Source organism: Corvus brachyrhynchos, unplaced genomic scaffold (assembly GCF_000691975.1).
Source record: "Corvus brachyrhynchos isolate BGI_N302 unplaced genomic scaffold, ASM69197v1 scaffold44, whole genome shotgun sequence".
NCBI classification, from domain to species: domain Eukaryota; kingdom Metazoa; phylum Chordata; class Aves; order Passeriformes; family Corvidae; genus Corvus; species Corvus brachyrhynchos.
The window spans coordinates 2,889,645-2,906,786 of NW_008238359.1; the positions used below are offsets into that span (position 1 = coordinate 2,889,645).

General features: G+C 40.6%; 1 protein-coding gene across 2 annotated transcripts in view; it reads right to left on the reverse strand.

Moving 5' to 3' along the window:
- The window catches only part of TENM4 (teneurin transmembrane protein 4), a 1,563,774-nt gene that overhangs the window by 601,129 nt on the left and 945,503 nt on the right, over window positions 1–17,142 (reverse strand). The window contains exon 1 of one of the 2 annotated variants that reach the window (XM_017735920.1): window positions 4,174–4,393. The exons of the other annotated variant lie outside the window; for it this stretch is intronic. The gene's annotated coding sequence lies outside the window, so the exon portion shown is untranslated. Of the gene's footprint in view, window positions 1–4,173; window positions 4,394–17,142 lie in introns of those variants that run through there. 2 annotated transcript variants of the gene reach the window in all.

The window sequence follows — 17,142 nt, forward strand, 5'->3', positions numbered from 1 at the left end:
TTTAAGAGGAACTTTGGTAGTGAAAGAAAAGTAAAAGGATTGATTACAAAGCTTGCAGTACTGAAGGTGCATTGTATTATTGAAAAGTGTGGAGTGAAAGTTGTTCTGAAAAGCTCCAGCAGCATCTGTGCTTATTTCATGGTACTAGATACCCTTGGCTATGATAACTTGATGCACAGCATCAAAAGTGTGAAATGTTTTCGTAGCTGTTCTACAAATTTAAATAAAATCGTGAGCAACACAGTTTCTTTCTGAAATGTCATAATTGACATTAATTTCTGAAACTTTTTACTCTCTCTATTTCAGGACTGCCTGTGTTGCAGTGAGCATCCACAACCCAACATCCAGACTTCAGATGAGCACAGCAGTGAGGACAGCTTAAAGCATGCCTGCTGAGCAACAGTTCTTCAAGCAGGAAATTGGGTTCAACCAAGGGTTCCCACCCACTTTCCTGGCGGGAATTCCATAACCTCTGGAGCCAGATTTGTTCACATATCAACTCTGAGCATGATAATCCTCCCAATTAAGGCATTTCACCTTTCACTTCCTTTACGTTCCGCACCTCACATGGTAGCTCACTGTGGGGCAGAGGACGCTACAAAGGAAGGATGCTACAAAAAATACCATCTAATAAAATGGCTAAATAAAACAAGTGGTTGATCCTGTAGACTGTTACTCAATCATGAGTCTAACAGGGACCAGTCCAAAACCTGGACTGCTAGTGCACACCACTACTACTAAACCCCACAGAAGGGTTGCAGAGGTGGAATACCCTGCCCATGGAATTGGGGTTGGAACTAGATGATCTTTAAGGCCCCTTCCAATCCAAGCCATTCTGTGATTCTATGAATTTTTGTTGTAGCATTTTCACATTTAGTAACTACAGCTTTAGAAAGTGATGTTAAGTAGTGGGTTTTAGGATTCACTGAGCAGTACATTTAAAACTGGTCTTTTTTCTTAGTTGAAATCCCCAGATACAGACTATGCGCCTGTTAGACCTGATCATGCCTGATCCAGCCATTTTCAGAGTGCAACTGGGTCAGAGGATGGGTTCAAGTCATTTTCAGGGTGAGGGACTACAAACTTAATATGCTACTTAATTTATCTTATTGGGCTGGGTAAAGAAAACATCAGAAAATCTTTCATGAACCTATCGGGTCAGATCAAGAAAAGCCACATGAATGCCTTTAAATGATAATACACAAAGGACTAACGGAGCTAGTGACAAATATGCCTTCCTTTCCCTTTCCCTTTTGAATGTGTAGCTGTGCCAGTCTGCTGTGAATTTACCTGAGACAGAACAGGATTTAAACTCACACCTGCAAAGAAAAACAAGGTATTTCCCTTACTCTCGCTCTGCATCTCTCTGCAGGAGTGTCTGACACATGACATCTGTTAATGAGGGTTATAATCCCCCCCACCCATCCTATAACCCCATACTAGTAGTGCTTAGACCCAACGGCCTCTTTTCCTAAGGAAATAAGGCTTTTATAGGAGTGCTGTCTGTCCATCTGGCTCTCCATCTGTCAGTCCTATGCCCAGCAATGTATTCTGAACCTGGTGGCTAATTTCACCCCATTCCCTAGAGAGGTAAAAGCTTAAAAGATATAAATATCCTACATATATTATGAAAATCAGTGGAGTGTGAGACAACGACAAAGCACAGCTCATGTGAGTGAAAGGCCGTGGTGTAAGCTCGTTAGCTAATTGCTTGGCTCAGGCTGCCAGCTGGCCGGTCAGTACATGCAAACCAGCCAGCTCAGCTACCTGTGAGTGACTTCTTGGATCTTCAAACAACGCACCTGGCCAGACAGCAGAAGAGAAGAGACCTTTGTAGAGGGAGTAGGTGTGCACAGGGATAGACAAAAATGGAAAAGACGACATGCCAAGGGTTGTGGTCAAAGAGAAAATGGTGTTATTGAAGGGGAGAAGAAAAGAAAAGTTGGAGGGTGTGATTTTGTGGGGAGATGTGATTTAAGATGTTAATGGAGTGACTTGGTTGTTCATCCTGTCTTGAGGGACAGGGTTCGACTTAATTTCTCAAGTGAGGACTTTCCTTCCCTTTTATCTTCAGAGCATAAAACAACCACTCTGTTAAAAGTAAAGGTCCTTTTAGTGCTATACCTTGTTTCAGATGGTTACAATTAAGGAAAGAGCAAAAAAAGAGGAGAAGAGCAGAAAACAGCTTATGGAATGAGCCTTATTATTCCCTCTCCACAGCTAATAAACAGAGATACCAGAAGACAAACTGAATTACATTTCAAAAGTCCAATTTAAAATGCTCTCTGTAAAGGCATGCAGTAAGTTTGCCACAGTGTCAAAGCCAGAGCATTCGGTCTCCAAATCTCTGGTGCTGGAATTTCCCTGGTGAACATGGCAGCAGAGTTGCTCTGCTCACCTCTGTTCAGCTGACAGATGTTGTGTTCCAGTGTGAATTACTACCCTTGTCCTGTCAGTGGAGAATGAAACCCTACTTCTGGCTTGGTTCTACCATCAGTTAAACAGATCCCACTGCCGCTCCACTTTCAAGTACATTTTGGCATTATTTAGTACCATTTCACTGCCAGAACACTTGGTCTTTCCCACTCCCCTGCTCACTCACCCCCTACATTCCTTTTTGTGTTTGATGCATGTTCAACCACAGCACAAGAGATAAAGAACAAACATTCAGAACAGACAGACTCCTGAAAAATCAGCTGAATTCAGGATTCCCGGTGTCAGATGATAAGGTTCCCAAGCTAACCTACTGATAAAGTATGTGGTAAGCAAACCCTGTGATCTACACAGATAGCTTAAGCTTCTGCAGTGCTAATTACTGTTACAACCTTAAGCTAATATTTGAGCCTTTCTTTTGAGCAAGGATGTGTAACAATTAGATTACAGGATTTGGAGCATTACAAAGAGAGATAAAAGCAGCAGTTTCGTCATGGTATGTGGTATTTTGTTTACATAGAGATAATAGCAGTGATGATAATAATAATTTAATAACAACAATTCTATTTAGGTCCAAATTCTGATTTCAGGTGCATCAGACCTGCAACAGAATTATCCTGAATTTATTTGGATTGAGGCATGCAGATCTCTAGACAGAGACCATTTTGAAGTGAATTGCTCTGAAGAGCCCAGCATGGTGTACGGTGAGTTCTAGCTACTCACAGTAGTAAATAGTGAGGCAATATTTTCAAAGAAGGGCCTGAGACTGAATATTTCTCTTTACTTCTGCCCTGAGCATCGCTGAGAACTCTGATGGCATGTATTGCACCCTGATCCTGATGACAGCTCCAGCAGTGAAACTGCTGGAGCTCTGTTTCTTTGCTCTCTGCCGTCCTTATGCTTTCCTCTCTCCCCACTCCACAAGAATATGCATATGTAAAAACACAGTATGCTTGAATACAGTGGTAGTGCATAGGAAAAAAACCAAACAACAGAGAAACAACAGTTTATTGTAGCTGTGTGCCAGATTTAATACGTTATGTTTTAATGTGCCTGGGACATCAACTTTAGAACTTTCTACAGTGCATTAAAAAGAAAAGGCATCTTTTCTGCATGATACTGGGGCATGTTTTTCATGTTTTTCTGTGTCTCACTGTTTTTGTTTTTTTTTTATTTCTTCTCCTAGGCACCCAAGGGGAAAAAAATCACCCCATGTCCATGACAACAGACAGCTCTTCTGATGAACCATAAAATTTCTTGCCTCAGAGATAAGTCAGCTCATACAAATGAGCATTTGGCCCCTGAAATTTTGTTTCTTGTGAGATCATAGAAAATACATGACAAAAACACCCTTTGCCAAAAATTAAAATCAAGATTTTCCTCTACTTTGGAGGCTAAAATCAAACTTCCTAACTATGAGAGGTTTTCAAGTATTTACCACCATTTCCTGTAAGACAGAATCAGTCACACAAAGCTAAGCTAATGAGTGTATCCACTCAGGAATATTAAAAATGCTATTACAGCATTAAAAAATAAACCTATCTTCTAGCAGTGGATTTAAAGAAACTCTCAGCAGCTGAAAATCTGGTCCCGGAGTCAGAAGCAGCAAACAAGCAAAGCAATTAACTGAAAAAAGACAAGGGCTTGTTTTAGCAAGCCCTCATTCCACTTTTAGTCTATCACAGTCTTATAGAAAACCTAAAAGCAGGCAAGGTAGCCAGATAGGATACTTTTCCTTACCCATAGGCACCAGGGTCCTTTCAGAGAGCTGCATCTCACAGACAGTCAATACCTGGTTGAAAACTTGAAAAACAGGTTTTAAGCAAAAACTCTTCTGAGAATTAGATCCAGACTCAAGAGGCTGAAAGCATCACTCGAAACAGCCAGTTTAATTTGTTCAGAGAAAAGCCACATAGCTCAAAGACAGGTAAGTAGGTAAATAAGCCACTGTCAGCCCCTTCTTGGTGAAGAAAGGTACCATGAAAAGCCTGCATTAAAGGAGATCTCTGCATGGGAAATGAAGGAGCCTCAGGTAGAGACATTTGATTTATTTTTTTCAGAGTGTGGCACAGGGGAGTGTGCACTGGCTCAACCTGTTGTAATCTAACATGTGGGTTGCTAGTTGTTGCAATGATATTGCAGCAGCCTGTTCATTAAAGGAGCTGTGTCTTTAGCAGCAGTGACTAATTTTCTACATATAAAATCAAGACATTGCCACTGCTGCTATTGCTCTGTGTTGCTCTTCCTCTTTTGCCACCTTTTTTTTCCCTTCTTTCTTTCTCATAGTGAGCAGGAAGGAATGCAGAGAAGGATGGGTAGGTTTCTTATTTGCTATGTTGCTACTTCATTTCACTTTAATAGGATCTTCTTGTTACCCACCTACTGTATCTCAGCGTGGAAAATCCCGGCATCAAAAGGTTGAAAGCTGGAGGCAAAACTTCCCTCCCTGCAGCTCTAGATGAGGTGAGGATGAGACAAAGTCATTTGGTTGCTTTGCAAACAGTATTAAGGCAGTTCAAGGAAGTGTAGGTAAAGGACATTATCTTCCTCATGAATTAATTTCCAGCAGGCTTCTGCTCTTTCCAAAGACAGAGAAGATGAGGGAAGAGTCACATGTATTTTAGAAGTGTTTAACTGTCAAGGAGAACTGGTCAAAGGATTTCTTCCATGTGAGACAGAAGGATATGAGTGTGCAAACAAAAAAGAGTGGAAACTCTGTCTGGGCAGCCTCCAGCTGTGTGTTGGCGTGCAGGGATCTGAGTGTGCATCTGTGTGGGGATTCAGTTGTAGGCACCACTAGGACCAAGCCCAAGACAAGTTCCTCTGACATATCTGCTGGTGACTTTCAGAGAAAAGGTAGCCCTGGTTTAAAACAGCCTCTGAAATATAATACTAAAACCTTACATTTAAAACCAAAACTGATCTTGGAGCTCTAGCTGCACCTCTATTTCCCAGCACTCACTCCAGGATTTAAAATCCAACGTCTTACATGAAGTCTCATTGCAAGGGGGGTGTTCCTGAGAGTTGGATGGGAGACACCTCCTTGCTTGGTCTGGGAGACATCAACAGTAAGATCAATGCAACAAAGAAACAAAAGGAATTAAACCAGGCATTTGTGTCGGCAAGGAGAATGATGGAGCTGGGGGGTGAAATTTCAGCTCTGTGAACACCAGACCTGACATTTCTGCTGTCTGCTCTGCACAGCGGCAGGATAGAGCACACCAGGAAGCCTGTGTGTACCACTTCCCTCTGCTGGAGGCAGCTCAGACTGTTACCTGCTTCCCTCCATCCCTCAGTATTTCCATAGGTACTAAAAATGCTCCAACCCCTATAATCTGGCACAGCAGTGATAATGAAATGGCCACAAATCCTTTCAGTAACTTTCATTTATACAAAAATCTTAGTGCTGACTGGGGGGTGAAACACAGCAGCTCTTACAGCACAGAGGAAAAACAGGATGAGAGGAAAGGGATGTGTGTTGCAGAGATTGTTTAAGCTGACACGTTTTGAAAGGAGCCAGAATACCACAGCCTGGACATGTAACACTTCTTGAAAGAAGAATGAACTGTCTGATTGCTCACAGCTTTGCACAGCCATGCACAGCCTCCCCCACCTCCAGCACTCGGCGGCGCCAGTTAGGGAGTGCTTTGGGGTTGTTGAATGTAATGGTGTACATATAAGCATGCACTGATCAAGTTTGTTTTGGAGCTTGTGCAAGATCACAGGTCAAGGGAATGTGGGGGACTGAATGAATTAGTGGAGAGAAAAAGAGTCTGTCTGCAAGCTGTCTTCCCTGTTCACCTCTTGCATCATCTTCAGGCATTAAAATACCGAGTATAATACTGTGTAACTGATAGGTCTCCCCATCTAATCCCTTACTTAGAGATTGTAAACATCAGTGATTTTATGCCCAAGGTCAATTACAGGCTGTAGAAATAGGTAGCTCAGGTGGAAATGGATTTTTTTTCCTCTCTTGAATGTGTAGAACCTTTCCTAATGTTTAATATGTTATATTTGCCCTTAGATATATCCTAATGATGTTCCCCAGTAGCTTGTAGGACCAGTGCCAGCTGGACCAGCCCCAACAAGGCCAGGTCAGATGAAGCTTTGAGCAACCTGGTCTAGTGGAAGGTTCCCTGCCCATGACAGGGGTTGGAACTATATGATCTTTATGGTCCCTTCCAACCCTAACTGTGATTCTGTGATTCTTTATTCTATGGCCATCACTCCTGTAAGGCCACTGAATGCCACAGACTCTAGGAGTACAGGTAGTATGAAAGTCCTGGAGACCTAGGGCTGGCCAGCGGCCTGGGGGTTTTGATACTCTGCCATTTTGCTGATATCAGCCTTGTCATTATCCTCTCATGAGAGCTCTTATAAGAGGAATCACAATCTAGTAGCTCTTTGCCATCAGTACACTAAATCCTATAAAATCTTCTAAGAATCAGAGTTCCACTGCAGGAAGACAAACATGTTACACAATTTACAGTTCAAGAGTAAAGCACTATATTTATTACAAATATATTGCCCATTAGAACATGATAAAAAGAAGTCAAGTTTATGTTTTATGCAAGAAATGTTCTTGTTTACCTACCATTTCCCTCAGATAAACTGATTTTGTAAAGGATGTGTATTACCCCTAGCTTTCCTGCCATCCCAATGGCATGGTAGACCATGCTACCTCCTCAGCCACAGTCACCCACACCACTGTTGAAACAAAGTTTGTTCTGGGATTCATATTGAATCTTAGTTGTAAATCCAGCCTCAGTAAAACAAATCAACAAATACCTCTTTTGTAAGAAAAATAGAGAATGAGTAAATACGGAGATACTCCAACATTTCACTACTTCTTTATTTATTTTTAAGGGAAAGGGATGGCAATTCCCTCACAGACTGAATGATGACACCCTTCTATGCCAATGGAGATGCTTGCTACAAACAGGAGCTTATTTTTGTTAAATAAGCTGCCAAATGAAGGTGCAAATAAAAAGAAATCAAGCTTTCTGTATCTCACATGTATGTACGTACATTGGCATTTAACTTTGCATTGGATGGGTGCTGTTGAGCACCTCAATCTGTTGACAGCACTTTAGGATTTCTGCAGGGACTAGAGGGTTAAACTAGTAGGACAAGTCTGATTATGATTGTGGAAAAAGACAGCTGAGAGAGACTAAAACCATGGTCTGTCAAAATATTCCTAGACAGCAAGGCAGAATTCTTCCTAAAGATCTCTGACACAGACAGGAGCCATCATACAAAAGTTACCAAATATAAGTGGAAACATTAGGGAAGAACATAATGATCTAAGTACTGTCCCTCCAGTTAAATGCCTCACACTTGAATTTTGAGAAATTGCATAATGACAGTTGTGTAAAACAAAAATATGGGTTATTAGCTCACACTGGAAAATAATTACTAAATTTATCCCATGTACAACTGCACTGAAGCCAAAGAAATTACAGAACTGAGGTTAGTCTGTAGTGGCCACTCATGTCTTTGAGATTTTAATCTCTTTGGAAGCATTAAAAATTAGGTTTCCACTTCTATATTAAATCAATGGCAAACTCCATAGGCACTTCTTTATTCATATTCAAAAAGAAAAAAAAAAGAAATAAAGAAATAAAGAGACAAAGAAGAAGAAAAAAAGAAAAAGAGGAGAAAAAGATGGAAAGGAAAAGGGGAAACAAAAAAGAAAAAAGAGAAGGAATAGGAAAAAAGGAAAATATAAAGGAAATCAAGAGAAAAAATAAAAAGAAAGAGAAAGATGTAACCAGAATGCTTTAAGACATATAGTAGAAGGACTGCTCTTTAAATGAATAGGAAACAATGGATTTTCTGCTGTCTTTCTTCCTTCTGCTAAGGAAATGCTGATTTCCTTACTTCAAGGAAAGATAACTAAATGAATGAGCATACTGGTAATGCAAGGGATGCTTTAATTCCAATAGCATTTGATCTCTGTCTAATATTCCTGATTATCTCCATCCATATGAAGTAATCTGGCAATAAATGTCCCTGCAGGTAGGGTATGGTACTGGATATGATGTTTAAATATAAATCTTGCTAACTGACTTTTAAAATGATTGCCATCTTACTTTTTAAAGCATTTCCTGTCACTGCAACTCTCTTTTGACCAGAACAGAAAATCAGACATGTAAACAAAATCAGAGAGGGAATATGCTTTGAGGGTGATTTCCTGTGCAAAGGGAATGGAAAGGAAAATAATCTTCCCTCTCATTAGAGGAACCACCTGTAGTAGGCTGAGCCTGAGCAAGGACAGTAATGGAGGGAGAGACCTGAGACAAACCAAGATCTGGACCAAGAGCTTTCCAGGGATTGTTACATTTGGCTGAGGACAGAGTGGTTTGTCAGGGCTACAGCCAGTCTATCAGCCTGCTGGGAAAAGAACAGGGACATGAGGCTGATGAGGGAGGAAACACTGACCTTAATTTTTTTAAGATGCTATTTTTTCCCTAAGTTGAAAATAAAAGAAAATAATAAATAAATCAAATCAAACGACAACAACAAACCCAAATGTGTTTTTGTAAAGGTGCAACACAAAATTAGATAGCATGTGTGGATTACTGACAAGTGAAAACTATTCTGTTCTGTAACTATTAATGCACAGTCCGAGTGGTGCTCCAGCCTCCATGGCCTCTTTCCACAGCTCTCACAGGGCTCTGTACAGAGAATGACACAGTGAAGTTTGAGCCTTTAGACAATGCACGGCTGAACCTCAGTTTTCCTCATCCAGAAAAGTTAAATAATAAATGTTTTCTGAACCTTTCACAGGTTTATGTCATCCTGCACTAGAAAAAAGGCTAATTTTGTTAAAATATTTAATACAAAATGTTTTCCCACTGTAAGAGTACTTTAAGAAGAATTGAAGCATTTCACCACCAGCTTTATAAAGCTCTGTTAGACCTCAAGCTACAATAAATATTATGGAGCTAAATATTACTTCACCATTCTTGTGGATTTTGGTTTTACATAGTAATAGGTGTAAGGTTCTCTTCAGTGTGTCCCTGAGAAGGACAGGGCTCTCTCTCCAGCTATTTTCTATTCGTCAGTGTCTTGTACTTTTCTCTGTACAAATGTTTGCAGTGATTTGTAAGCAGTCTATGCAGAGGTAGACCCAGCTGAGAGTTATTATTACACTCAGACGGCTTTATGCATTGACCAAAGATAAAATACACTCATCTCCTTAATACTATATATACACTTTCTCTATATATAGCATTAAAATGTCCTTACTGATGCTCTAACCATAGGATCAGTAGCTTGCATTTATATTTCTACTTCTTTTTTTTTTTTTTTTTTCTTTAGGCCTACCACAGTAGTATTCAGACTGAATTAAGATAGCTTTGTTTAGTTTTGTTCCAGACTATGTAGTTTCTAACATTGGAGTGACAGAGTGGTTCAGAGCATAAATTTTCAGATCAAGAAACTGGACAACTGCTACTGAACACTCAAGTCTTCTTAACTTCCTTGTAAACTGAGGAGACCAGTGATTTCTAAAACTGCCTTGAGATCTGTGTCAGGTAGATGCCAAGTGTGGCTATAAATATAATTTAGGCAACTGAAGGGGCTGGAGCCAAGCCCTTTCAGAAGCACATTTTTAAAACCAAGGATGCTGAAAATCTCAGGCTCCCCTATTTAAGCTAGAATGCTTTCAAAGCTTGCCAGATCATTCAGATTGAATTTAGACAGAGAATTCCAGAAAGAAGGAAATACTGTTAACAAGGCAGGTGGCTTTGTGCAAGCTCCCTTTGACCACTAAAATCAGAAGCATACTTATTAAATATTATCAGAGCTAAGATTGCTAGACGACTGCATTCTTCCTTTAGCAGAGATCTAGAACTCCAAGAAGGGTTTTGGGCCACTAGTAAAAATAAGGGCAAATATGTGCTCCTACACAGAAGAACAGTTTGGCAAATTTTCTTTCTCTCCATTACCGCCAATTCCTTGTTGAAAGGCCCATAATGCATGGTAGCTGCAGCAGCTCTGCTAAGATTTCTAAAGGAAAGTCACTGCAGCCCACTGCAAAATCTCTTCCTCGTTTTCAAGGTTCAGTGACCCGTGGGTCAGCGCTCTTAACGTAGATTTTTACACTGGTGCAGCCATAGTGTTAAACGACAAGGATGACAGTCTTGCTAATTTATGCAGGCACCAAAAAGAGAGCTAACCCATAATTTTGTTATGTTTTCAGGGCTTGACTTTTGTTCTAAATGTCAACAGGGTGTGCAAATGCCACACAAATCTCCCTTAGGACTTGGCTCAAGTTCATATGCAGATACTTCTGAGAGTGTCTTGTATTCATGGACTTAAAAAACTCAAATATACAAAAGTAAAACTAGTCTTGATAGACAATATAAAGATACTGTATAAACTCCCGAGAACTTCTATATATTTGTGCATAGATAGGCACATATGTATGCAAATGCACATATATATCCACACATACATGCTATGCACACAGGGTTTCAAGTTAAACTCATTGGTCAATTTTAAACAGTCCAATTTACCTCCTTGGATTGTGTTTGTAGCTGATTTACTGGTTTTCCCCATTTTTCTTTTAATTACTATGTTGAAAATTTCTTAGATTGGTTGTGCTGGAAGCTGTCTCTTCAAAAGAAACAGCATATAAGCACTGTGAGAGGAAGCTCCTCCAGACTACTCCAACAGTACACCTCAGCTTTTTTCTGCATAGGAATGCTTTTAGATGTGAAAGACCCGATGACACAAAAGTTGCTATGTAGATCACTCCAGGGCATGGCAGTGCTGAATTGCTTGGCAGGGTTGAATGGAAATATCTGTGCAAAAAGCTGCCCTTGTGCTTGCCCATGCAAATAGAGGGCTTGTGTAGATCTTAACTGAGTGATGATCAGGAAGGCAGATCCAGTTCTTGACTAGGATATAGGCTATTTTAGAAGTGAGTGTTTTCCTGGACATGTGGAGGAGGCTAAAATGTTTGGAGAAGAGAAATTCCAGACAGAGGACTTCTCTGAAGTTCTCTTTTCTTTTGGTAACATTCTCAGATAAATTTTCTTGATCAGGAGAGCCTGGGAAAATTTGAGTGAAAAAGTAAAAAAAGCTAAGAGATAGTAGGAATAGTCTTAGAATCAGGGAATGAGCAAAGGTGTGTGAACAAAGCATAGCAGACCCAGTTTTTCATAGGTGTTTAGATTATCCAAATTCAATTTAATCTGTGATATCTGATCATCATAGCAAACATTCTAGTAGCTCAGTTGGTTTGGTAGTTCTGACTTGTTATCCCCTCTCTGCCAGATCTGCCATATGACAATTATGCACATTAAGAAGTCAGTTATACATTTAGTAATAATGATTGAAAAATATTTATAAGACCACACACACACAAATTCTTTTCCAATTGTGATCTTGGACCAAAGCAGCATTTATGATCATGAAAGTTAAACCTTGCCATCCAGCTGCTACCACTATCTAGCTTCATCTCTTGTACTGTTCAACTTTCATACCAAACACTTCTTATATAGAGACCAGAAGACTTGAAGACATCATCAGGGCTGGTCTTTGTTTATCACCATACCGAGGGAGGTGCAGAATTATAAAGCTGCTGGCTAATACCTTTCCTTACTGACTGAACACCACTTGAGCATGTGATATACATTGCAGCATGCAGAATGTTTGACATCCCAAATCTTTCCTTGTCAAAGCAGGAACAGTACCTGATCCCATGACTACAATGGCTTGATTCCTTGAAAAATCACTAGCAGCTATTGAGTTTTTCAGATTTATCCTAGAACAGGTTTTCAAGGCTGTCTGTAGAATGTCAGTGTCAAAGATGAAGCTGATTTTATTCCTATATTTTGGGCTTTTGAGTTAAATACGCGTTTTTGAAATGTCTTTCTGAGGATTTCCTTATTAATGAGTGTTTTCAGAAATAAATGTTGGTTGTCACAAAAAAAATTGTTTTGCACTTCTGTTTCATTTCCTGTCATTTGATAAATTCTTGAAATCAGACATTTAAAATAGTAAACAGATGTTCCAATAACAATTAACAAATATTTCTCTGAGTGGAGAGCTAACAAAGCCTGCAAACCTTGGAGTTTATATTCTACTCTATCTATAGACCCCCTCCACGACAGCAGCCCCATTATTTTTCCTTTCTTTCGCTTTTTTTTCCCCCTATGGTCTCAGCTCACACTTCCAAAGCCTGCAGATATCCTGTAGATAATCATTTTCACTTGGTACCCTCCATGCCTCCAGGCTCTCCTCTAACTCTAGCAATTACCAGCTGGTAAAAGGCACCGCTTGCTGTGACTGGTTCCAAAATATACGTGTGGTAACTGGTGGTCACTACACACAGGCTGATTGTGCAGGGTCAGATCATGCAGAAAAAAGTCCCATCATAACTTATCCAACCAAAGGTTGCTCCCAGATTTGGAGGGTATTAATTCCAGTCTTTTCCTCCCACTTTCTCATTAATTTTCATGAAACTTATCGGTACCTCATTATATTTTCTTGGAGGTATCTAGTTCTTGTTCAACATGAGTAATTCAAAAATGATCTCAGGTTTTAGTAAGGGAACTGATAAACAGATGGACAGCCAGAGCAACTGCATAAGGCTTCAGGAACCCAGGGTGAAAACTAGACTCACCATGTTTGTACTCTCAGGATCCCAGGAGAATTGATATCTATTCATTAATTCCACTTCATGACATCACCTCAACAGAGAGATAAATATTACTGTTCTTTAATTTATAAATGGGTCAACAGAGGCATGAAGAGGTCAGGAGACTTCTCAAGGTCCTAGACCAAGTCTGTGGTGGGTCCAGAGATATTTTTTTTACTGGCCTGTACTGTAACCCCAAAGTCACTGTGTACTCAACGGAGTCTTTAGTAAAGGTGTGCCTTTGCCATGAAACAGGATTAGGAATAAAGGTGCAAACCATGGAGAACCTCTTGGGATAGCTGTCATGGCTCAACTTATTTGATCCTTGACCCATTCCTGCGATGGGCAGCAGGTACAGTCACCTGAGACACCATCCCTGCATGGGTAGAGGGGCAGACAACTTAAGGGACACGGACATGACTTGTGGCTCACTAGACTCCTGAAGATTAAAGTTACTACTCCTGATATCCATCTTGTGAGTCCTTGGATCCACACATCTGCCTTGCATTTTCTCAGCTGCCCACCCTCAGGTCCTGTCGTATCCCATGGGTCAAGTCCTTTCTTTCCTTGTGGCTCCTCCCACATAGATACTGGCCATACCCAACATTTTCCTGTAACTAGGTTTGCACCTGCACCATCTCCCCTCAAGTTGAGATCCATCCTCTTGCTCAGCCTTATTCTGTTAGCCCCTTCCTCTCCTTGAAGCAGATGAGAGCTCCCTTCCACAAAAAATCCCCAATGGACCTGAGACTTCGACAAAAAGAGAATAAACATCGGGAGCCATAATATAAAATTCTTCCTCTCACTGACGTCAACAGCAAAAATTTTATTCCTTGAATCTTTCCTTGCCTGGAGTTACACAACTTGCTCTAAAAGTCTAGGTCTCAGCTGAGTTTCCCTGGATTTATTGAATATTTTATTCACAGCAGCTATCTTAAAATTCCTTAAACTCCCTGGGTATGACCCTGTTCCCTGGTCTCTATCTCCTGATTTGGTTTGGTGACCTTCTCTTTATGAGGTAAAAAGAGTTTAGAGATGTTTATCACGGAAATCTCTGTCCTTCAAACTCAACTTTGTTTTTCCCAGACTGAATTTATGTGGACTTTATGTGATTAAGGACTCAGTGAACCCCGTGAAAGACTCTGTAATTTGCACAGCTATTGATATTTTAAACCAGAGTGCTTAGGTCTCCCTACACCTCATGATATGAAACATGCTTACACTTATGGGTCTAATTATTTTTAATCAAATAAAGCGGCTGCTACGTTTTCCTTATCAACATGTCCTGAAAAAATATATCCTTAAGACTATCTGAGATAATTTTAATAAGCCACAAATATTTTGTATGTGTTTTATCTTTGTTTCTCAAATGTTGCTTTGCCAATGGAAAAAAGACACAGCAAAAAAAGTGACATTATTGTTAAAGAAAAAAGGGGAGGGGAGGGGGGGGAGGGGAGGGAAGGGGAGGGAAGGGGAGGGGAGGTTCAGCTCAACATAGCTCTTCATTATTTTCACATTCATCCAGAAGCTCATAGTCATAATAAAAAGGGAAGGGAATGGAAGGGAAGGGAATGGAAGGGAAGGGAAGGGAAGGGGAAGGGAAGGGGTTTTTCCATCTGTACTTTTCATCTATGTTTTTCTGCTTATTGATGAATCAGAAATGAAAGAAATAATTATCTCCTAAGTTGACTACAGAAACCTTGATTTGGTTTCTGTCAATCGTGATGGCTTTCTGCATGACCTTGGACCTGCTATTTCCTCACCTTAAAAAGTAGTATCAAAACACATTCTTGCATTTTTGGCTGAAATAAATCCTAAGCTCATCAGACAAGCCTTGCCTGTCACTATAGCCTCGTATGCACATACGGTCCTGATCTCAACTGATGTCTCTAGGTGCTAATGCAATGCAAAGACTGCAATCAAAACTTTGCAGTCAACTGTGCTAAGTCAATCATCTTGTGAAAATAAAAGCTTTGGGAATCCCATGAGAAGTAAATAATAGATAAATAATGAGCAGCCCCACTGCAGTTCTGATCATGTGGGTTTGGACAGAAACAAGAACTTAGCACTGGTGTGAACAGCAACCCTCTGTTGTCCTTTCTGAAAAATTCCCATGAAATGTCTGCCATCCTGCGTTTTTAGCATTTTATCACTGGAGCAAAACAATGTACTTAAAATATATTTTTACCTGGCCATCTTGCTACTTGAAGATTCTAGACATTTATGACGTGATAATCTCAAATTGCTTTTCTCAGTTAAAGAGTAAATGCTCTTCTCTTCTGTGAACAAGGTTTAGCTCACAGAGCTGGCTGGGCCAAATCAGACACCTGCTACACACAATCCCCTTCAGGTTTTTCTAGATCAGCAATTCTCAAGTGCCTCAGAGCAGCTAGATGTGGATATTGGGAGCTCTGTGTATGTTCATTATACTTCCAGGTAATCCACATTATAACACATTGACAATCAAAACTGTGGTGGCCATGGATTTGTACGGGACCAGCTGCTTAGCAAAACTGCTGACATGCAATTTTTAATGAAATCTGCTTTTCTGTCTTTCATGTGAAAATACTGGTTTGCTGAAACTAGTGACAATAATAGAAAAGACATATCACCTTCAGCCTACAGTTTTGTGAGAAAAAGCTTTCTGTCTGCAGCTATGTGGTTGCGAAGCAGAAAGTCACTCACTCAAAAAAAACCTGGCTATTTGCTGACCAGCAAGGTGCTCTTGCAGCTGTATAAATAATGAAATAGCCATTTGGCCAGAAAAGAGACAAGCTCTTTAGTCCCATGCTTAAAATCTAATTTGGGATGTGAGAAATCTGCACACTGAAGTGCTTGCTCCAATAAACATGCATTTATTCACACAAAGAGCTTGGGCACCTGAAGCTGAGGGAGAGACACATGCCTCAGGGAGACCCAGGAAAATCCTGATGTCCAAAATGGCTTTTCTGAACCAAATAATTACTAATGGCGTAGCAGATACATGTTCTCTGCCCTCCCTCCCTCCCTTCCCCCCACTGCTTCAGGTAGTTCAATTTGACTTTAGTTCAATTTTTTTTTAAACCTGAACAGTTTTGTAGGGACAGGAAAACCATTTCCAAACCCACCCAACTCTACCTGGCATCCATCACCACAGAAGCAGACACTCAAATACTAATGGTGCCTGTAAAGCAGAAATTGAACTTTACTAAGAAAAATTAAACCAATTAATCATAGGCCAAAACTTCAGAAAAAACCCAACAGAAATCTTGCAGTGTGCTGTGAAAGCTGCCAACTTCTGGGATTTGCAGCAGGCTCACAGGAGCAGTGTGTTTCTCCGCTTCTGCAACAGCTACGTTGAGAACAGAGCTTTAACAGAGCCAATAGTGTTACGGTTTAGAGAGTCAAACCTATCTCAGATATGTTCATTTTAACTCAGACTCAAGATCTTTTGCTTTATGGAAGCCATTTGGTAAAACTGGGCTAGAAATTACCTGAGGATCAATTGTTTGGCAATTTGCCAGGTCCTTCTGCTCCTAATCTTCTGTTGAAGGTAGATATATATTCATAGATATCTATTGCTTGCTCCTCCTCCTTTCCTCATGATAAGAGATATCACACACAAATATACAAAGATATGGCAGGTGTACACATAAGGAAGTGACCTTTCCAGCAATAACTGCCTTTCAGTGAGCCTCCCCTCACTTTCAACAGCTTATCCCTTTCCATTTGCCTTAACGAGAGAGCCTCAGTGGTTACCCTTGCAGATGTAAATACTTGTTGCAGTGGGGATCCTGCAACACGCATATATCAAACCAGGAGTCCCGTGGAAAGGAAATATATATGGACAGACAGATTCTTGATAGCTGTTTCAGAGATGTTTATTTCTCCAGCCGCATGGCCGGGGCTGTGCTCAGGAACTGTTCCAGTCACGGGACCAAGGGTCCTTCTGCCCGCGCAGGGAACACAAACCAACCAATGGGAACGAGGCTGAGCAGGGGCAGGGAAACCCCGTGTCTGTGCCCTCAGGGCCACTCTCCCAGGGCTACACGGCAGGGGAGGGACCCCAACACCTCACC